A 17338-nucleotide genomic window follows, 5' to 3' on the forward strand; every position below is an offset into this window, starting at 1 on the left:
TTCCACGGGGGGAGGTCTTGTAGAACTGGCAAATAAAGTTGTTTTTAATTGTTCACTTTATTAATGTAACTTCTGTTCACCATCCACACTACACTTGCCTACACTGTAACTTCTGTTCACTCTTTGACATATTGTAATTCAAACCCCATTTTAAAACACTCATTCCAATTTGTAAAAGTTTCCTCCAACCTTCATTTTTGCAAACCCTGTTGTAATCTTACTAGTTTAGTTGAGATGTATGAATGAGGCATTTATGAATGATGGAATTAACCTCCATTCCCAGCCTGTCCTGATGAGATAAAGTTCAAATACCAACGGCTGAACTCCTGGCCCAGTGGAAACACCCCGCCCGCCCCCACCCGGGCCTCCCGGCCCTGCAGAAACAAACCCTCCTTCCCCAGCACCACCCCACCAAAACAGCTGTGGGCCAAAAAGAAAGGTTGGGGTTGAAGTTGGGGAGCTGATACTTGATTTAAAATCAACCAGGGGCTCCCAGTTGAAGAGGTGGTTAGGAGACCTCAGGGTCAAATTAAAGGGCCCGAGGCTCCAGCAGCTGGGGGAACCCGGAGCTTTGCAGGGCTGGGGCAGGGATTTAAAGGGGCCAGAACTCCTGCTCCTGAGGGGAGCCGGAGCCCTTTAAATCCCAGCCCCAGCTCATCTGCTGGAGCTGCCGCCAGATTTCAAAGGGCTCTGGGCTGCCTGTGGCAGTAGAGAGCCCTGAGCCCTTTAAATCTCAGCCACGGCTGGGAATCTCTGCAGGCAGCCCAGAGATATTTGAATCCTGGCCGCTGCTGGGATTAAAAGGGCTCTGGGCTCCCTGCCGCTGTGGGCAGCCCAGAGCCCTTTGATTCCCGGCCACGGCTGGCAGGGCCAGCTTTAGGAAATGCGGGGCCCAATTCGAACATTTTCGGCGGGGCCCTGGCAGGGATAACCGAAAAAAAAAAAAGGAAAAAAAAAGGCCTTTCATTTCTTAGCTATCGGTTCCGTATAAAAAGTTCTGCCACAGTATGTAATTTTTGTACCAATAGGGTTACCATATGTCCGTATTTTCCTCCCGGATGGCGATTTAAGAACCAAAAAGCCTGACATGGTGGGGATCCGGGAGCTATTCAAATGGCTGGGGCGGTAGAAGCGACGGGAACCCCGGACTTTTTAAAATAGCCCCCAGAGCCAGCCCTACCCCAGGGCTGCAGTAGTGGTGCTCTGGTGGCAATTTAAAGGGCCTCAGGCTCCAGCCCCTGCTGGGAGCCCCAGGCCTTTTAAATTGCCCCCTAGGGAAGCTTGGCCATCCTGGTACAGCGTACTGGCAGAGCCCTCTGAATCCTGCCCGTGGCTGGGATTTAAAGGGCTCTGGGCTCCTCGCTGCTGCAGGCAGCTCAAAGCCTTTTGAATTCAGCCTCGGGCCACACAGTGATGCGACCCACGGGCCATATGTTCTGCAGGTCTGATCGTGTGTGTGTGTGTGTGTGTGTGTGTGTGTGTGTGTGTGTGTGTATTAGGTATAGTGTGTATAAAAACTAAGATATTAGTTACTGATCATAAATCAGATTGTTATCACAATAAATGTGGCATCTTTGTCTTGCCCCTGAAAAGATCCTGTGTAGTTCTGTCTGTACAAAAGTCTCCCCAGCCAGGGTTAGCTGCCGTGGCAGGAGGGAGAGCGGGAGAGTCTCCCCAGGCAGGTGTAGCTGCCGTGGCGGGACAGAGGGGGGAAGTCTGCCCAGGCAGAGTTAGCTGCCATGGGGGGGACGCAGAGGAGAGAGGTTAGCTATCGCGGTGGGGCGGGTCCAGCTGCTGCGGGGGGGGGCCCTGGGTGCGGGGCTGAGTTAGCTGCCGTGGGGGGGTGGGGATAGCTGAGTGGGGGGTGCAAGGTGGAAGTTTCACCTAGGGCACAAAACTTCCCTGCACCGGCCCTGGCTGCCGCCCCGCGGCTCCTCCGGCCGTGCAGCCAGCAGGCGCTGCTTCCGTGCCTGCCGGCCTGAGCGGAAGCAGCTGCTTCCGCTGAATCCCACCAGCTATGCTGCTGCCAACAATACGGCCTTAACTATGACACTGAGAAAAGAAAACTCGTTCCAGTACCGTAAGAATCCAGGAAGTTACAAGGAGCTGAGATTAACTTTAACCCCTGTGAACAAGAATGCCTGGCAGGCGTCTGGGCAGCGCAATCTTTCGAGCCACTCACAGGCACAGCTCCCATCACTGTTCAGAGCACCCACACTCCACTAAAGTACATTTTGTCAGCAAAACTGATGGGAGGGAAAGTCTCCAACACCCGAACACCACAAGGGACTCTGATTTTAATTAACAGAGGAATAACCACACAAACGGTATCTAAACCAGACATGCTAACATATGCTTTAATTGAAAAAGGAACCCAACCCGATTGTCCAGAGATCACTCTGGAGCAAAGAATTGCTTCAGTAGAAGCACCTTCACTAGAGGAACTGGCTATTGTAGGGAAAGAGAAGCATGTTTGCTTCACAAATGGAAGTGCAATGGTAATAAATGGGGGAAAGTGTGTAAAATACACAGATATCAATTTAGAAAAAGAAGTTCTTCTTCGAGTGCTTGCTCATATTCTTTCCAATTCAGGTGCGCACTGCATGCACAATCGTTGGAAGATTTTTACCCTAGCAACACTCGGTGGGTCGGCTGAGGCGCCACCTGGAGTGGCACCTTTACGGTCAGACATCTACCCCTCATAACTCAGCCGGCGAAGCGCCCACTCAGTTCCTTCTTACTGCCGGTGCCAGTCGTTGGAACTGTGGAGCGTGGCTTAGCTGAACTCCACTTCCCTGGCTTCTGTGTAGCACTCATTTACAGTTGTAAATCATTTTAAAAAGTAGTTATTGGTTCTTTAGTAGTAGTTAAGAGTTATTGTTCTTAGGGTACGTCTTCACTACAGGCCGTATCGGCGGGTAGCAATCAATTTCTTGGGGAGCAATATATCGCATCTCCTGTCGACTCCGGAACTCCACCAACACAAACGGCAGTAGCAGAGTAGACAGGGGGAGCCGCGGACATCGATCCCGCGCTGTGAGGACGGTAGGTAACTCGATCTAAGATACGCAACTTCAGCTATGTGAAGTATTTTAGATCTATCCCCTCCCCTAGTGTAGACCAGCCCTTAGAGTAAATAGTGGTTGGGGGAAAGGGGCTTCTCCCCTTCCCCAACCCTCTGGTACCCGAGCTGATGCCTAGGTCTCCGGGTTTCAAATCGTGCTCGGCCTGCCTTAAGCCAATGCCTACGGGAGACCCACACCACTCCTGCTTGAAGTGCCTGGGGGAATCCCATCAACTTATGGAAGCGGCGCTCAGCCCCATGTCCTCAGCTCTGCCCTGAGACCAGGCACCGACTTTGCCAGTTCGAAGAGCGCCTGCGGCATCAGAAGGGTGAGCACCATGTCCGGACACCAGCAAAGACTCCTGGCACTGGATGTCTCTGGCACCTCCATCAGCACAGCGGCGCTCACTCTCCCTGAAACCGAAGAAGCTGCAGAAACAACCTGCTGCCCACTTGCGGTTGCTGGCACTGCCTGTGCCTCCCTCGGAGTCGCGTCCCATGTTGGACCAGTCCGCAAAGTCACCAACCCCAGTACCGTTGACTCTGGTACCACAAGAGCCGTCAAGTCCAGTGCACGTAAGCTCCCCACTGCGTACCATGGTCGAGCTTGCGCTGCCATCCACTCCAGAGACTTTCTCCATGACACGAGACCTGATTGTGCTCACCAAGCTGAGAGCGTTGAAACCTTTGGTACCGCTGGTGCAGAGTGTTGTCCCAAAAGGAAAGCCCTCCGTGCTGCATCCTCTGTGGCAGAATGAGACAGGACGGCACCGATCCCAGTCCCACTCCTGATCACGGTCCTGATCCAGACGCTGGTCTCGTTCATGGCACCGCTCGCAGACCCGGCACCGATCACCATCTCCACATCGGTAGCACTCGCGGTGCCTCTCTGCCTCGCAAATATCTACCTCCCAGTACCGTCAGTACCGGTCAAGCTCCTGGCACCGATCCTGACACCGGTCCGAGCGCCGATCTACTCGGAGTCGATCCTGGCACCGTTCCGCCCATAGATCTTCGTTGAGGTCCAGATCTCCCTCCTGGCACTGATAGGCTCACTGGTTCTGATCAGGATCGTGGTACCATTCGAGATCACAGCGCCAATCTCCACTTCCATGGTGCAGGGTGGTACCACACCACAGGGTGACTCAGCATACACGCTCGGCTCCATCTTGGCCATCCTGTCCCTCCTCGATGTTGTCCCAGCCAGAAAGTGCCTACCATGTCCAGAAACAAGATGTGGACAGTGCTAGCCAATGGCACGATGAAAGATGGGATCCTCGTCAGGGACCTCTGCAATTGTCCTTTTGGACCCCTTGGGTGTACCATCAGGCCCAAGGTGTCCCCTTGGGGGCTTCTCGCTCTTCCCACTGAGAGCCCCTGGGACCGGAAGCCACTGTGAGTCACCTTGGTTCGGAGCTGATGGCCCTGCCCCCATTTCAGGCTCATGCTCCTAGCATGGTGGACCTAGGGCAGACGGACCCTCCCCAGGACCCCTTAGTCCCAGGAGTATCCTCCTCAGCTTCACCTAACGAGGCGGTGGTGGCTATAACCTCCTCTGGCCCCCCACCTATAGACCTCCGTGCCCACCACGAGTTGCTCTGCAGGGTGGCACAAAACACGAAGCTCCAGATGGTAGAGGTTGAGGACAGTAGTGGACACACTATCTGCTGACACCCCGACCAGAATAGCCTTGCCCTTCATCCGGACTATCCAGGCTAATGTCACTAAGATCTGGCAATCTCCAGCCTCTATACCCCCTACTGCCAAAGAGGCGAAGAGGAAGCATTTGGTCCCCACCAAAGACTACAAATACCTGTATATTCACCCCCAGCCACGCTCCCTCCTTGAACAGTCTGTTAGTGAGATGGAAAGACATGGTCAACAAGTTCTGACTCCTAAATCCAAGGACGCTAGACACCTGGATTTATTTGGGTGCAAAATTTACTCTACTGGCAACGTGCAGCTCAGAGTGGCTAACCAGCAGGCCCTCTTGAGCTGCTATCATTAGAAAATTTGGAACTCAATGCAAAAGTTCAGGAGCCCAGGGAGGAGTTCGGGGCCCTATTAGAGGAGGGCATGAAGGTAGCCACAACATGTCTGCAAGCCTCAATAGATGCGGCAGACTCAGCAGCTAGGACTCTAGCCTGGGGCATACAGGTCTCCGGTCTCTCACTGGAACCAGGGCTGGTGCAAGGAAGTTTCGTGCCCTAGGCAAAACTTACACCTTGTGCCCCCCTCCAACCCTGATGTGCCCCCCCGTGGCAGCTCCTCCCCTGCCCTGAGGCAACCTCCGCCACTGCAGCTTCCCCCCCACACCCAGGGAGCTGTGCGGGACCTCTCCACTCCAGCTCACCTCTGCTTCGCCTCCTCCCTGAGCATGCTTGCCTGCTCTAATTCTCCCCCAGGCTTGTGGCGCCAAAGAGTTCATTGGCGCTGCAAGCCTTGGAGGCAGGAGAAGTGGAGCAGTGACCGTGTGCTCGGGGAGGAACGGCTGTAAAATATAATTGGGGGACCGCTTCTTGGCCCCTCCAAATCTTGGTGCCCTAGGCAACCACCTAGTTCGCCTTAATGATAGTACCGGCTCTGGTACATGCCTTTGCTTCCCACGATTCATTAGTCCAGCAGTCAAGGAGTGATGTGGCATTTGGCTCAGCGGTTCTGCACTCCATGACATCTCACTACGACCCCATCACCTAGGTAGGGCTTGGGAGTCACCTAACTGGAATCGTTATGAGCAAGCACTTGAAGAAGAAAAGACCATTACTCACTTTTGTAACTGTTGTCTTCAAGATGTGTTTCTCATATCCATTCCAACCCTGCCCTCCTTCCCCTCTGTCGGAGTAGCCTGCAAGAAGGAAGTGAGGGGGCACTGGAGCAACTGGAGTATATATCCGGCAACATAACCTGCCCTCCTTCCCCTCTGTCGGAGTAGCCTGCAAGAAGGAACTGAGGGGGCACTGGGGCCACTGGAGTATATATCCGGCAACATATGGGGACACTCCAGGGGGTGCCTCAGCCGACCCACCGAGTGTTGCTAGGGTAAAAATCTTACGACGATCATGCATGCGCGTACACCCTAATAGGAATGGATATGAGCAACATATCTCAAAGAACAACAGTCACAAAGGTGAGTAACTGTCTTTTATGCACAGCCAGCTGGACCATGGGTCAGCCCAACATGCTGCATTGCACGCAGTTTATCAGGTTCTGAAACAATATGAGCATTCCCCACGACCAGTGTCTATTTACACTGAGAGAGACTTTTGTGTAAAGGGAATTCAGTTCTGGGTGCAGGACTGGAAAAAAATGAGTGGAGGGTGGCAGATGGCAAAGATATTGCATCTCTAGATGAATGGAGGTGGATTTATCAGTGGGTAACAGAGAATCCTAAGCAACTGAAAATCTGGCATATAACAGTCCATAACAAGGGAACAAGCGTGGAAGCCACCTGGAACAGTCGGGGACATAACACAGCCCAGCAACACAGTATAGCAGTTGTAACCAGAAGAAAAGCTAAAGGCATCCCTACTGAGGCCCCTGAAAAAATGGATGACGCTGTAATTCCCCCAACTCCAGGAAAGGAGGAGAGGCGGGAACTGATTAATGTAGACCATCAGTTCAGGTAGGAGGGAGTAAAGGGAACCTTGAATAGGGTGAAACAAGTTGCAGAACGGAAAACCCTGGAGGATGATGTTAGAACACGGGTAAGGAATTGCACATGGTGTGCACAGCATAAAGCACGGCCTCCTCACTGGCAACCCATGATGCCCCAATGGAGACTCGAACCCTGGCAATAGGGTCCACATTGATTTTATTGACAAGTATAAGGTTTTGCAATCCCTGTTCTTGGGGGCCTGTGTGTCCCAGACATTTCAAGATTTTTGGGGCAAGCCCACTGCCATCTCCCCTCCATAACCAATACCTCCACTCTAGACAATCAAGCATGGATCCCCATCCAGGAACCGGGAATTCTCTTAGAATGGTATGATAAAAAACACAAATTGAATTCTAAAGCCGCAAGGGAATATTGAGATCTATGCCTGGGAAGGGGAAGTGGGACTCAAGGTTCACCTTACAAACATCACAGGAATACCAAACCAATGGGAAATAGGTGTGGGGACACCACCTGGAGTGCCTCTTACCCAGTGGGATGAGCCTCTTAAGACAAGAACAATACGGACAGTCATAGTAGGATCTTGTCCAATAACTAACGAACATTCAAACCTTCGGTTCTCAGACACACGTACTAAGATTTGGACCAAAGACATGACGTTTAGAAGAAGCATTGATCAGGATGAAGAAGCTCAAGTTGTTTATAACTCAAAGTGACCCTCTAAGGGTCCTTCTGAATCCATTGCTAGTAGAGATTAGATTTTATAAGCATTGGACCCAGTTAAATGTGTCAAGAATGGAGCCAAAATGTTTCCCCTGTGCCCTTTAGCCATGCTTTCAAAAGAGGAAGACACACCGAAGCCCCTATAGCCGAACAGGCGAGATGTAGCAGATAATATATTAGGAGGGGTTGGCTTTGGAACTGGGATTATGAATACGGTAGATTTAGAAGTAATGAAGAAATAAATCGAGGCCTTATCACAATTACAAGAGAGTCTAATAGACGAACAGGCAGACGCTGATGCGGATTGGCTGCAAACAGGCCTAGGCAATCTTTGAAAGCAACATGGAATTGGTGGAAATGGTTAAACACCACCACCTGGATGGAATTAGGAAATAAAACTGCCGGCTCAGGTGGATCAGAAGGTTTTTGGGCTGCAGCTGGTGGAGAGACTCCAAGCATCACATCTACATCCTGGTCAGCAACCTGCCGTGCCTGGAAGTGGAAAACCTGAAATAGGATGATTGCACACCAAACCTGGGCCTCCTCAATGTCATTCTCAGCTTCCTCTTCATGAAGGGGAATGCTGATAAAGAATCTCCTGTGTGGGAGCTGTTGAGGAGACCACGAGTTGACCCTGGAGTGAGACATGAGGTCTTTGGGGATCTCAAGAAATTGGTGACCGAGGAATCTGTTCGCCAAAAGTATCTGGAAAACAACTGCATACCCCACACAGATCCACCCGAGTTTGAGTTCCAGTGGGGGGCACGGGCTGCCAAGGAGACCTCCAAGATGCAGATCCTGGGCTTAGTCGCTAAGATCCAAAACAAGGACCCCAGGGCCTGGAGCACTCAGTACACTGAGGTGGCAGCTGAGGAGGCAGCTGTAGGGGGCCTGTGCCAAGACATTAGCACCGCTGGAGACACTGGTGGGGCCAGCCAGGGGGCACGGAGGAGGACCCGGTGAGCCTTATCCACTTCACCCCCAGGTGGTCTGCCCCATGATGCCTTGTGAACCAGCAGACCTGCAAAGTAGGGGATCTGTGGCCTCTGCCCAGGCTGAGCCTGATCCAGGAGACCTGGCCCGGCCCCTGTTAGCCCCAGCTCCCATTAAGGAGAATTAATGGGAGCTGGCAGGGTGTGGTTCGTTGCAGGGCGAAAGAAGGAACACCTGTGGGTTTTATGGGCAGGGGCAGGGCCGGCTGTATGCCGATTCCCCCGAATAGGGTCCCGTTCCCCTGGCCGGAGCGTGGCAATCCCCGCGGCCCCGCTCCCCTGGTCAGAGCACGGCCATTTGTGGTACCGCCGAAGACTCGGAGCGCCGCCCGGTGAGTACAAGCCCCACAAATTGGGCTCTACACTTGCTAAAGCCGGCTCTGGGCAGGGGGCTGTAGAAAGCTCACAGGAAGGAAGCAGAAAGGGGGGATCAGGAAAGGGAGGAGCCTTAGGCTGACGTTCCCAGCTAGCTGCAGAAGCAAGCTGTCCCCCAAGGGGCTACCTGAACTGAACTGAACTGTATCTAAAAGATGGGCGGAACATACACTGAAAATAAAAGGGCCCTGGTGTTTGCACAGAGAGGTCTCCAGGTGGTTTGAGAGGAGTGGTGAACCGCGCTGCTACACGTGGGGGCTTGTCTGGGAACTTGAAGCCAGCGCACGTGGCTGGCGACCGGGCGATGGAGGAGACCCTGAAATGGCCTGTCATCAGCAGGAGCAGAGACAGCATGCCCTGCAGAACTTTCAGCAGGCCCACCAAACGGAGAGACAGGCCTTTTTGGCCTGGCAGGAGGAACAGCAGCAGAGCCTGCAGGATTTTATCTGCGAGCAGACCAGCGTACAGGGGCAACTCCTGCAATGGCTGGTGAGTCCTATGGCAGGGGAGGGCACTCAGTTGCCGAGCTGGGGATTATGTAAGATGAGCCCGGCGAATGACCCAGACGCCTTCCTGGGGACTTTTGAGCAGGTAGCCACAGATGCCAGGTGGGAGAGGGCAACCTGGACCCTCCGACTCACTCCCTATTTGACTGGGAGGCTCAAGCAGCGTATATGGAATTGGGGGAGGAGCAAGACAGACATTATGAGGCCGTAAGAGCAGCAGTTCTGAATCGAGTCGGCCTGTTGGCAGAGCGGTACCGGCAGAAGTTCCGGTCTGCCTGGTGGACATCAGTAATACAGCCCCGGGCGTTACCCAGAGGCTATGGGACTGGGCCACGTGCTGGCTGAGGCCAGAAGCCAGAGCCGTCCTCAGCCATAGGCAGAGCACGTAGTCGCTTAGGGCACCACGAGGTCTGGGGGCACCACTCTGCCAGGAGCCTGGACAGACAGAAGCAGTGGAGCGTGTAAGAGAAGGGCTGCTGGGTTCTAGAATGCAGCACAGTCTAAGGAGAGGATTGGCTGCTGGGGTCTCAGGGAAGGGGTGGGGGAAAGCGTGAGATGAGGCAGGCTCGGCAGCTCTGGCACCAGTATCTTTTGTTGTCCCCCATAACGTCCATTCTTCTTCCCCCTGCCCCACGGAGCACCCCCTCCTTTCTCCCTCCCCCCCTAAGGAGCATCCCTGTCTCTTTCTCCCCTCCCCTCCATCAGGGCTCAGTTGGGTGAGGTGCTGAGCGGGAGAGTGGGGGAAGGTGACTGGCTGGCTGCCTGCTGAGGAGTGAAAGTAACTCACTTCCTTGGCAGGCAGCCAGGACTGGAATGGTCACACGGAGCTGGGCTGGGGATAGCCAGATAGTATGTGCGAAAAATCAGGATGGGAGTTGGGGCAGGGTGAGCAGATGTCCCACTTTTATAGGGACAGTCCCAATTTTGGGTCTCTCTTAATATAGGCTCCTATAACCACTGTAAACATCTGCTGTTGTGGTTCGCCCTCTCTGGGGCAGCTGGGAGCCAGGCCACTTCACTACCTGAGTCCAGTGTACAGTAGAGTTAGCCTGGTGGTCAAGAAACGGACAGGAGCTCAGGCCCTCAGGCAGGGGCTGAGCCGATAGTCTCATCTTGGAGGCCCAGGCCCTAGCTCAGGGTGGGGCAACAAACAATCGTTCAGGGCTCAGGCCCTCAGGCAGGGGCTGAGCGAACAGTTCAGTATAAGCCCAGGCTCCTGGGCCTGAGCGTCACGGCAAGGGGAAGACAGCCACCTGTGAGTGGGGTGGCAGGGGGAATGCAGGCCCACTCGCTCCTCTGCATCCCAGTCCGGGGCCCTAACAGCGACAGGCAGCTTGCTGCTGCGTCAGTGGGGATCCTGGCCGCAACACACTGACATTGGCTCTGGGTGTGTTGCAGCCAGATTAGGGTCGGCTGCCCCTGGGCTACTTCCGACCTCCCCCTCTACCAGTACTTCTGTCTCGGTGCCGTCCTCTGGCGGCCAGGCAGCTTCTGAGCCCTGAGGCTGGGCTTTTATACTTCCTGTCCCGCTCCTTGACCTCTGGGGGGCGGGCGCAGGCTCCAGTGACTCCGCTCACTTTGGCATCCGTAAGGGATTATCCTTCTCTAGGGTGGCTGGGAGACAGGCCACCCCATTACAAACCCACACCCCTGTCCTGATTTTTCACACTTGCTGTCTGGTCACCTTAGGTGGGGGTAATTGGTGCCTAGGTAAGACAAAGCCCAAATATCAGGACTGGCCTATAAAATCAGGACATCTGGATCTGGTCACCCTAGCTTGGTAGCGCGTCTCTACCCCGGGCTGGCAGCGAGCGATCTCAACCGGGGGGAGCAGCACAGGGCAGGGAGAGCTGCTGCGGCTCCATGGGTGCCCCGTCTCTGAGATCAGATGCTGTGCTAACTTCACCATGATCCGTTGGGCTGGTGGTGGTGCCCATTGGCGTCTGATTGGACCTGAGAGTTTGCTGCTGCTGTTGCCACTCTGCACCCCAAGAGCTGGATTTTGGGGTCCTGCAGTTTTCCACCTATCTCCTCCTCTACTGCAGCTGTTGGACCAGCTGGCTGGGGGCTGAGCCAAGCATGAAAGCAGTACGGAGTTGCCATTAGATTGTCATTTAACAACTTTGTTTGCTAAAAAAGCTTGCTAACAATCCTGAATTCAATTTCAATTTTTTTTTAAAAACAACATCAGTATCTTAGCCAAAAATAGAAACTTAAGTTGCTGACAATTATGTGTCACAAGTTTGGTATGGGGAAGGGAGTGAGCCAGTTTTCATCAGAGAAACAAAAAATGTTGACTGACTTTCCTATAGCCATGTTACTGCTAAATAGAGCCCTCCAACAACTGTAATATGCTCATCTCTTTACTAGTGTATGAAGCAGCAACCTACAGCACATGTGCCAAAGGTGGCACGCAAGCTGATTTTTGATGGCACACAGCGGTGGGCTAAGTGGCTCAGCCTGCCGTCGCTCTGGGGTTCCGGCTGTCGCCCCATTGCCAGCCGGGGTCCTGGCCGCCGGCCCCACTCAGTGCCTGCTGCCGGCCTGGGGACCCCCAAGGAACCCCAGACTGGCAGCAGACTGAGGCACTCAGCTCCACGCAGGCCCTGTTCAGCCCGCCACTGGCCCGCTCAGCCCGCTTCCGGCTGAGTGAATGGAACCCCGGACCAGCAGCGGGCTGAGCAGGGTCAGCGGCTGGATGGCAGACCGGCAGTGGGCTGAGCGGGGCTGGTGGCTGAAACTCCAGCAAGGATCCCAGGTAAGGATCACACTACATTGATAAGATCTGCATTTTAATTTTATTTTAAATGAAGCTTAAATATTTTAAAAACCTTATTTACTTTAAAAACAACAATAGTTTATTTATATAATATAGACAGAGAGAGACCTTCTACAAACATTAACATGTATTTGTAGCAGGGTGCTGGTGCAAAGGCACCTAATTAGCTCCTGCTCAGCCAGCCCCAATCAGGGGAAACAGACTGGGGCTGGGGAGAAGTCTGGTGCCTGGCTGTTAGAACTGGCTGCACCTGCGGGCCTGAGGGTTGAAGGCTAAAAAGGCTGGCTGGTAGCCAGAAGAAGGGGGGTGATGGCCAGGGGAAGGTCAGTCTCTAGGCTGAGGGCAGACTCTGGGTGGAAGAGGAGACTGTAAGGCCTGATCTGTATATAGCATATCACTGGTGGTGGGAGAACACGTGTAAATAAAGCCACAGGTGCTGCAGAAGAAGCAGCCTCTCTGTGCTTTATTGGGGCAGCCAGTGGGCCCCAGGAAGAGGGGCGGGCGGAGGACCTGTTACAACTGGGGGCGTGTCCGGGGTCTAGTGCCAAAGACACAGTTTGGCGACCTGGTAATGGAGACCAACATGCAGTAGCTCACCGAGCAACAGACAGAAATGCAGAAGGCACTTCAGTCCTTCCAGCAGTCCCACCACGTGGAGAGGCAGGCTATATTCCCTTGGCAGGCAAAGCAGCAGAAGGCCCTACAGGACATCATCAAGGAGAAGTCGACCGTGCAGCAGCAGCTCCTGTACAAGCTGGTGAGTCCTGCTGGGGGAGAAGGTATCCAGGCCCCAGGCCTCAGCCTCTGTAAGATGGCTCCAGCTGATGAAACCGATGCCTTTTTGGGTACCTTTCAGCGGGTGGCCCTGGGCGTGGGATGGGACTGGACAATCTGGGCCCTATGGCTGGCCCCCTATCTCACTGGGGAGGTACAGGCCACATATATGGCCCTGACAGATGCCCAAGCCAGGGACTATGATGCAGTGAAGGCAGTGATTTTGAACAGCCTCGGGCTTTCGGACGAGATGTATTGACAAAAGTTTCGGGCAGCCCCATGGGCAGCGGGCATGTGACCACGGCCTTTGCTCAAAAATTAACAGACTGGGCAACATGGTGGTTGAGGCTCGATGCCCACACCGTGGGACAGATAATGGATCAAGTGATCTTGAACAGTTCATACAATGCCTCCCTGACAGTGTGCGGGTTTGGGTATGGCGACATAAGCCAGCCACCCTAGAAGCCGCCGTGCAGAGAAAGGAGGAATATGCAGAGGCTGACTTCCCACCGAGGGAGCATCGAGCCCCGCGGGACACAGAGGGGCGCAGGAAACCCCGTGAGCACGCCGGCGGGAAGCCGGTAGACAGGCGAAGGGAGGAGCCCAAGGGGACCCCTACCTGCCCAGGGCAGCTTGTATGCTGGCAGTGTGGACAGTTGGGCCTAACTCCAAGCTCCTCTCCACAGTGCCAAGAGGGTTCAAAAGGAATTGGATGATATCACCTTAGATCCATCTCCCAATGGCCGCGCTGACCCCAAAGGCGATAACATCTATGAAGGGAGATCAACTATACTAGGATCTCCAGGCTCCACTTTTCTTCTTTGATATCACATTGACACCAGAACATCCCTTCAAGCCTCCAAAGGTTACGGTTCAGACAAGAATCTATCACTGTCGTATTAACAGCCAGGGAGTGAACTGCCTTGACATTTTAAAAGACAACTGGAGTCCAGCACGAACTATTTCTAAAGTTCTCCTTCCACCTGCTGCCTTCTTACAGGCAGCAACCCTGCTGATCCCCTGGTTGGAAGTATTGCCACTCAGTATATGATTAACAGAGCAGAGCAGAGGAAGACAGAATAGCCAGACGGGACCAAACGATATGCTCCATAAAATGGATTTTTGTCCAACTCTTACATTATTTGTCTGTGATGGAAAGAGCTGCTTATTGGTTTTGAAGTGGAGGGAGGGAGGGTACTGGTAAAGAGGAGGGGATTTCTAGAAAAGATTTTATTCAGTCTTTTATTTCCTAAGATGTGGTTGTTTTAACTTAAGGTATCTTGCTACAGCAGACAGCTAGAATTCCAAAGAGCATATTGTAAGACCGTCATTAGTTCAGCAATATTAGCTCACATAAAGTACCAGGAAGAATGGAAACCTAGCCTTTGTTTTGGTTCAGTTGCTTGTGATATGTAAAAGATAAAACAGCTTAATTTTGTACAGGTACGTATGTTGACGTTGATGTAAAAGTCCTTTCAAGACTGTACACATTATGGGTTTGGTTTTTGTAAAAGATGTTGGGATACTGTCTCCCCCTTGGGAAGGTGTGCTGGTATTTAACAATTCCTTATCAAAGACTCATCTCATATAAAGAATAAGAGTAGAATATAGTTAGTGAGAGAAATTTTTGTTTTAGAGGCCTAATTGGTGTTTCTCTGTTCTTTGCTGAAAATTGTCGAATGAATCTCTGTAACAAGCCCAATGCCAAAATCCCAGTTCTCTAAGGCCTGGAGAAGGATTGAATATGCAAGGAACCAGTAAGAATGTTAAGGGACAGAAACTCTGTACCAAGGGATGATAGGAAATTTGGGAAAACAATGATGTTTTCTTAAATCATAGCCACTGATCCTCTCCTCCTTTGAAATCTTGACTGTGCCTATGGAAATCTTGCAGGAATGTCTTTTAGCAATGAAAAGCACAGTCTATAAAGGTCAGGCTAGGCAGTCATTGTCTTTCTAGGTGGTGAGTAACTTTGAGGGATAACAGAAGAGACCTAGAGATTTGACCAACAAAAGGCCACTCCTAAAGGAAGCATAAATGGAGTGGAGGAGGAAACCAGACATGCCAGACTTGCTTTAGGGAACAGAACCAGATCCCCGTCCCCTCTTCTGCTACAACCACCGCTTCATTGCTATTCCTTTCATCAGCCGGGGGGCTGTGGAAACATTCATCTACTCTTCACAGGACTTCACAGACCCCAAATGGAGAGAACAAGCATAGCAGTGAGAGAGTGTAGCTCTCAGCTATGTCTCCCTGTGCGTCACTCATCGGAAGTATCGGAGGTGGAGTCTCCCCAGCTTCCCTCTTTTCTCTAAGCTGCAGGAGTCCTGGGCCAAGATCTTTCTATCCTCCAGAAGCTTAGAGAGGTGGTGCCGGGCCTCTTTAGTACTAACCAGAACCTCCATTTCATTTTCAAGCCAACTCTGGAGAAAGACAGGAGATGATAAACCAGGAGTGGCCAAACTGCGGCCAACATCTGGCCCACCAGCTGTTTAAATCTGGCCCTTGAGCTCCCACTGGCGAGCGGGGTCACGGGCCACTCCATGCAGCTCGCGGAAGCAGCAGCATGTGCCGCCTCTGTCTCTTATGCATAGGGGCAGCCGGGAGCTCTGCTCCACATGCTGCCCCCGCCCCAAGCGCTGCCACCACAGCTCCCATTGGCCGGGAACCACAGCCATGGGGAGCAGCAGGGGCGGCACCTGCGGACAGGGCAATGCACAGCAGATCTGCCTGGACACACCTCCATGAAGGAGCTGGAGGGGGACATGCCACTGCTTCCGAGAGCTGCTTGAGGTAAGTGCTGCCTGGGGCCTGCACCCCTGGGCCACCCCCCCATGCCTCAGCCCCTTGCCCCAGCCCTGATCCCTCTCCCTCTCAACCCCTTGGTCCCAGCCCAGAGCACCCTCCTACACCCCAAACCCCTCATTGCTAGCCCCACCCCAAAGCCTGCATCCCCAGTCGGAGCCTTCATTCCACCCTGCACTCCCTCCGCCGCAGCCCAGAGCCCCCTCCCACAGGCTTAACTCCTTCTTTCTGGCCCCACCCTGGAGCCCACACCTCCAACCAGAGCCTTGGCCCCTTGCCACACTCCAACCCCAATTTTGTTACAAATTGTATGGCTGGCCATGAATGCTATACCCAAAAAGATTCCCTACCCCTGTAATAAATTCTACTGGACATCGCAACAGTGGGACTTCGGCCACCCACTTCCTCCTCTGAACTCTCCTCCATGTCTAGGGGCAAATAAACTATGTTGCCTCTATTTACTTCTATACAGGACAGGAAATTCCATAGACCTCCCCTGTTTTCCACCCATCTAACCCAGCCTCCATCAGTGGGCTAGTCAGGCAACCTATGTGCTAGCTCATTATTCAAAGGGGTGCATCAGACAGCGCACCACCATGCTGACACCCACTTTTACTCAACCAGCAGCTCCTTCCATTCCTTGGGGTGGGCTCTCTTTCCATTTATCCACTACTTCACGCTCTTAGCAGCTTCTTAGCAACTGCAGCCTGCAAAAAACCCATCCCACATACAATCCTTTCCCCTCCCTGCATCCCTAGCACAGTGGAAACCGTTCGGCTGCTTAGCTTAATGTGATTCACAACTCTGGATGCAGGACTCCAGGCTGCTGAAAGCCAGTCAGGAAGCATCTGCACAGTGACATGCTAACTGAAAACATGGCTGCTCTTCGCTTTAGCTGTGGAGTAGTACATCTACATTTATAAGAATCTAGTCTTCCTTCACTGACCACTTGGAGAGCAGATCCAGATGGCATGGCCCTGCACGCAAGGCAGTATTAAGCAGGAAGGAAACGGCTGCCTGATCTGCTTTTGGAATTACTGATGCCAATAGCCTCTGGAGGAGCAAACCCCTTAACTAGGGTCATAGCCATATTACAAGCCTCTTGGTTCACCTTTCAAATGCAGCCAAACTGTCTCCAGAATACACCCAGTGCAGGGGTGTACCAGAACCACAGCTCTCGATTTAAAAGCATTTTTGTGTCAAAGCATTTCTGCTTCTAGACCTTATGGTTGAAGAAAACCTTCAAGAAATGGACCCAGAGCAAACTCTCTTCTCATGTCTGCAAACAGCCAGAGACAAGTTCTGCACAGTGTTAACTCCACCCACTCATGCCAATGAGAAGTCTGAAGCCTAATGTCAACCTCTTAAACATTGGCCATCTCACTGGTGATCAGTTTAGCAGATCCAGCTGGTGTGCTTAGCCATCATTGTTGGAACAGGTGGTAGACTCTAGGGCAGGCAGTGCAATCAAGAATTACTGGGTTAAAGACGTAGGGAACCATCTTGATTTACAGACGTGGAAACTAAGATTATAACAAAGTCAAAAAAGCCCAAGGCTTGGATTGAATGAGTAGCGTGGCCAGGTTTGACTCCCAGGCCTATGCTTATACTATAAGAGCCTCCTATGCATGCCATCATTAGCGGCGCTAGTCACAGAACTACAATTACAGGAGTCTTGTAACCAGTGATGAGCTGCCAAAATCTTAA

General features: G+C 52.7%; 1 pseudogene; it reads left to right on the plus strand.

Moving 5' to 3' along the window:
• The first annotated feature begins 3703 nt into the window (after positions 1–3703).
• On the plus strand, positions 3704–8462 carry LOC127033529 (non-structural maintenance of chromosomes element 3 homolog; annotated as a pseudogene).
• The last annotated feature ends 8876 nt before the right edge of the window (positions 8463–17338 follow it).

Source organism: Gopherus flavomarginatus, chromosome 13, assembly GCF_025201925.1.
Source record: "Gopherus flavomarginatus isolate rGopFla2 chromosome 13, rGopFla2.mat.asm, whole genome shotgun sequence".
NCBI lineage: Eukaryota > Metazoa > Chordata > Testudines > Testudinidae > Gopherus > Gopherus flavomarginatus.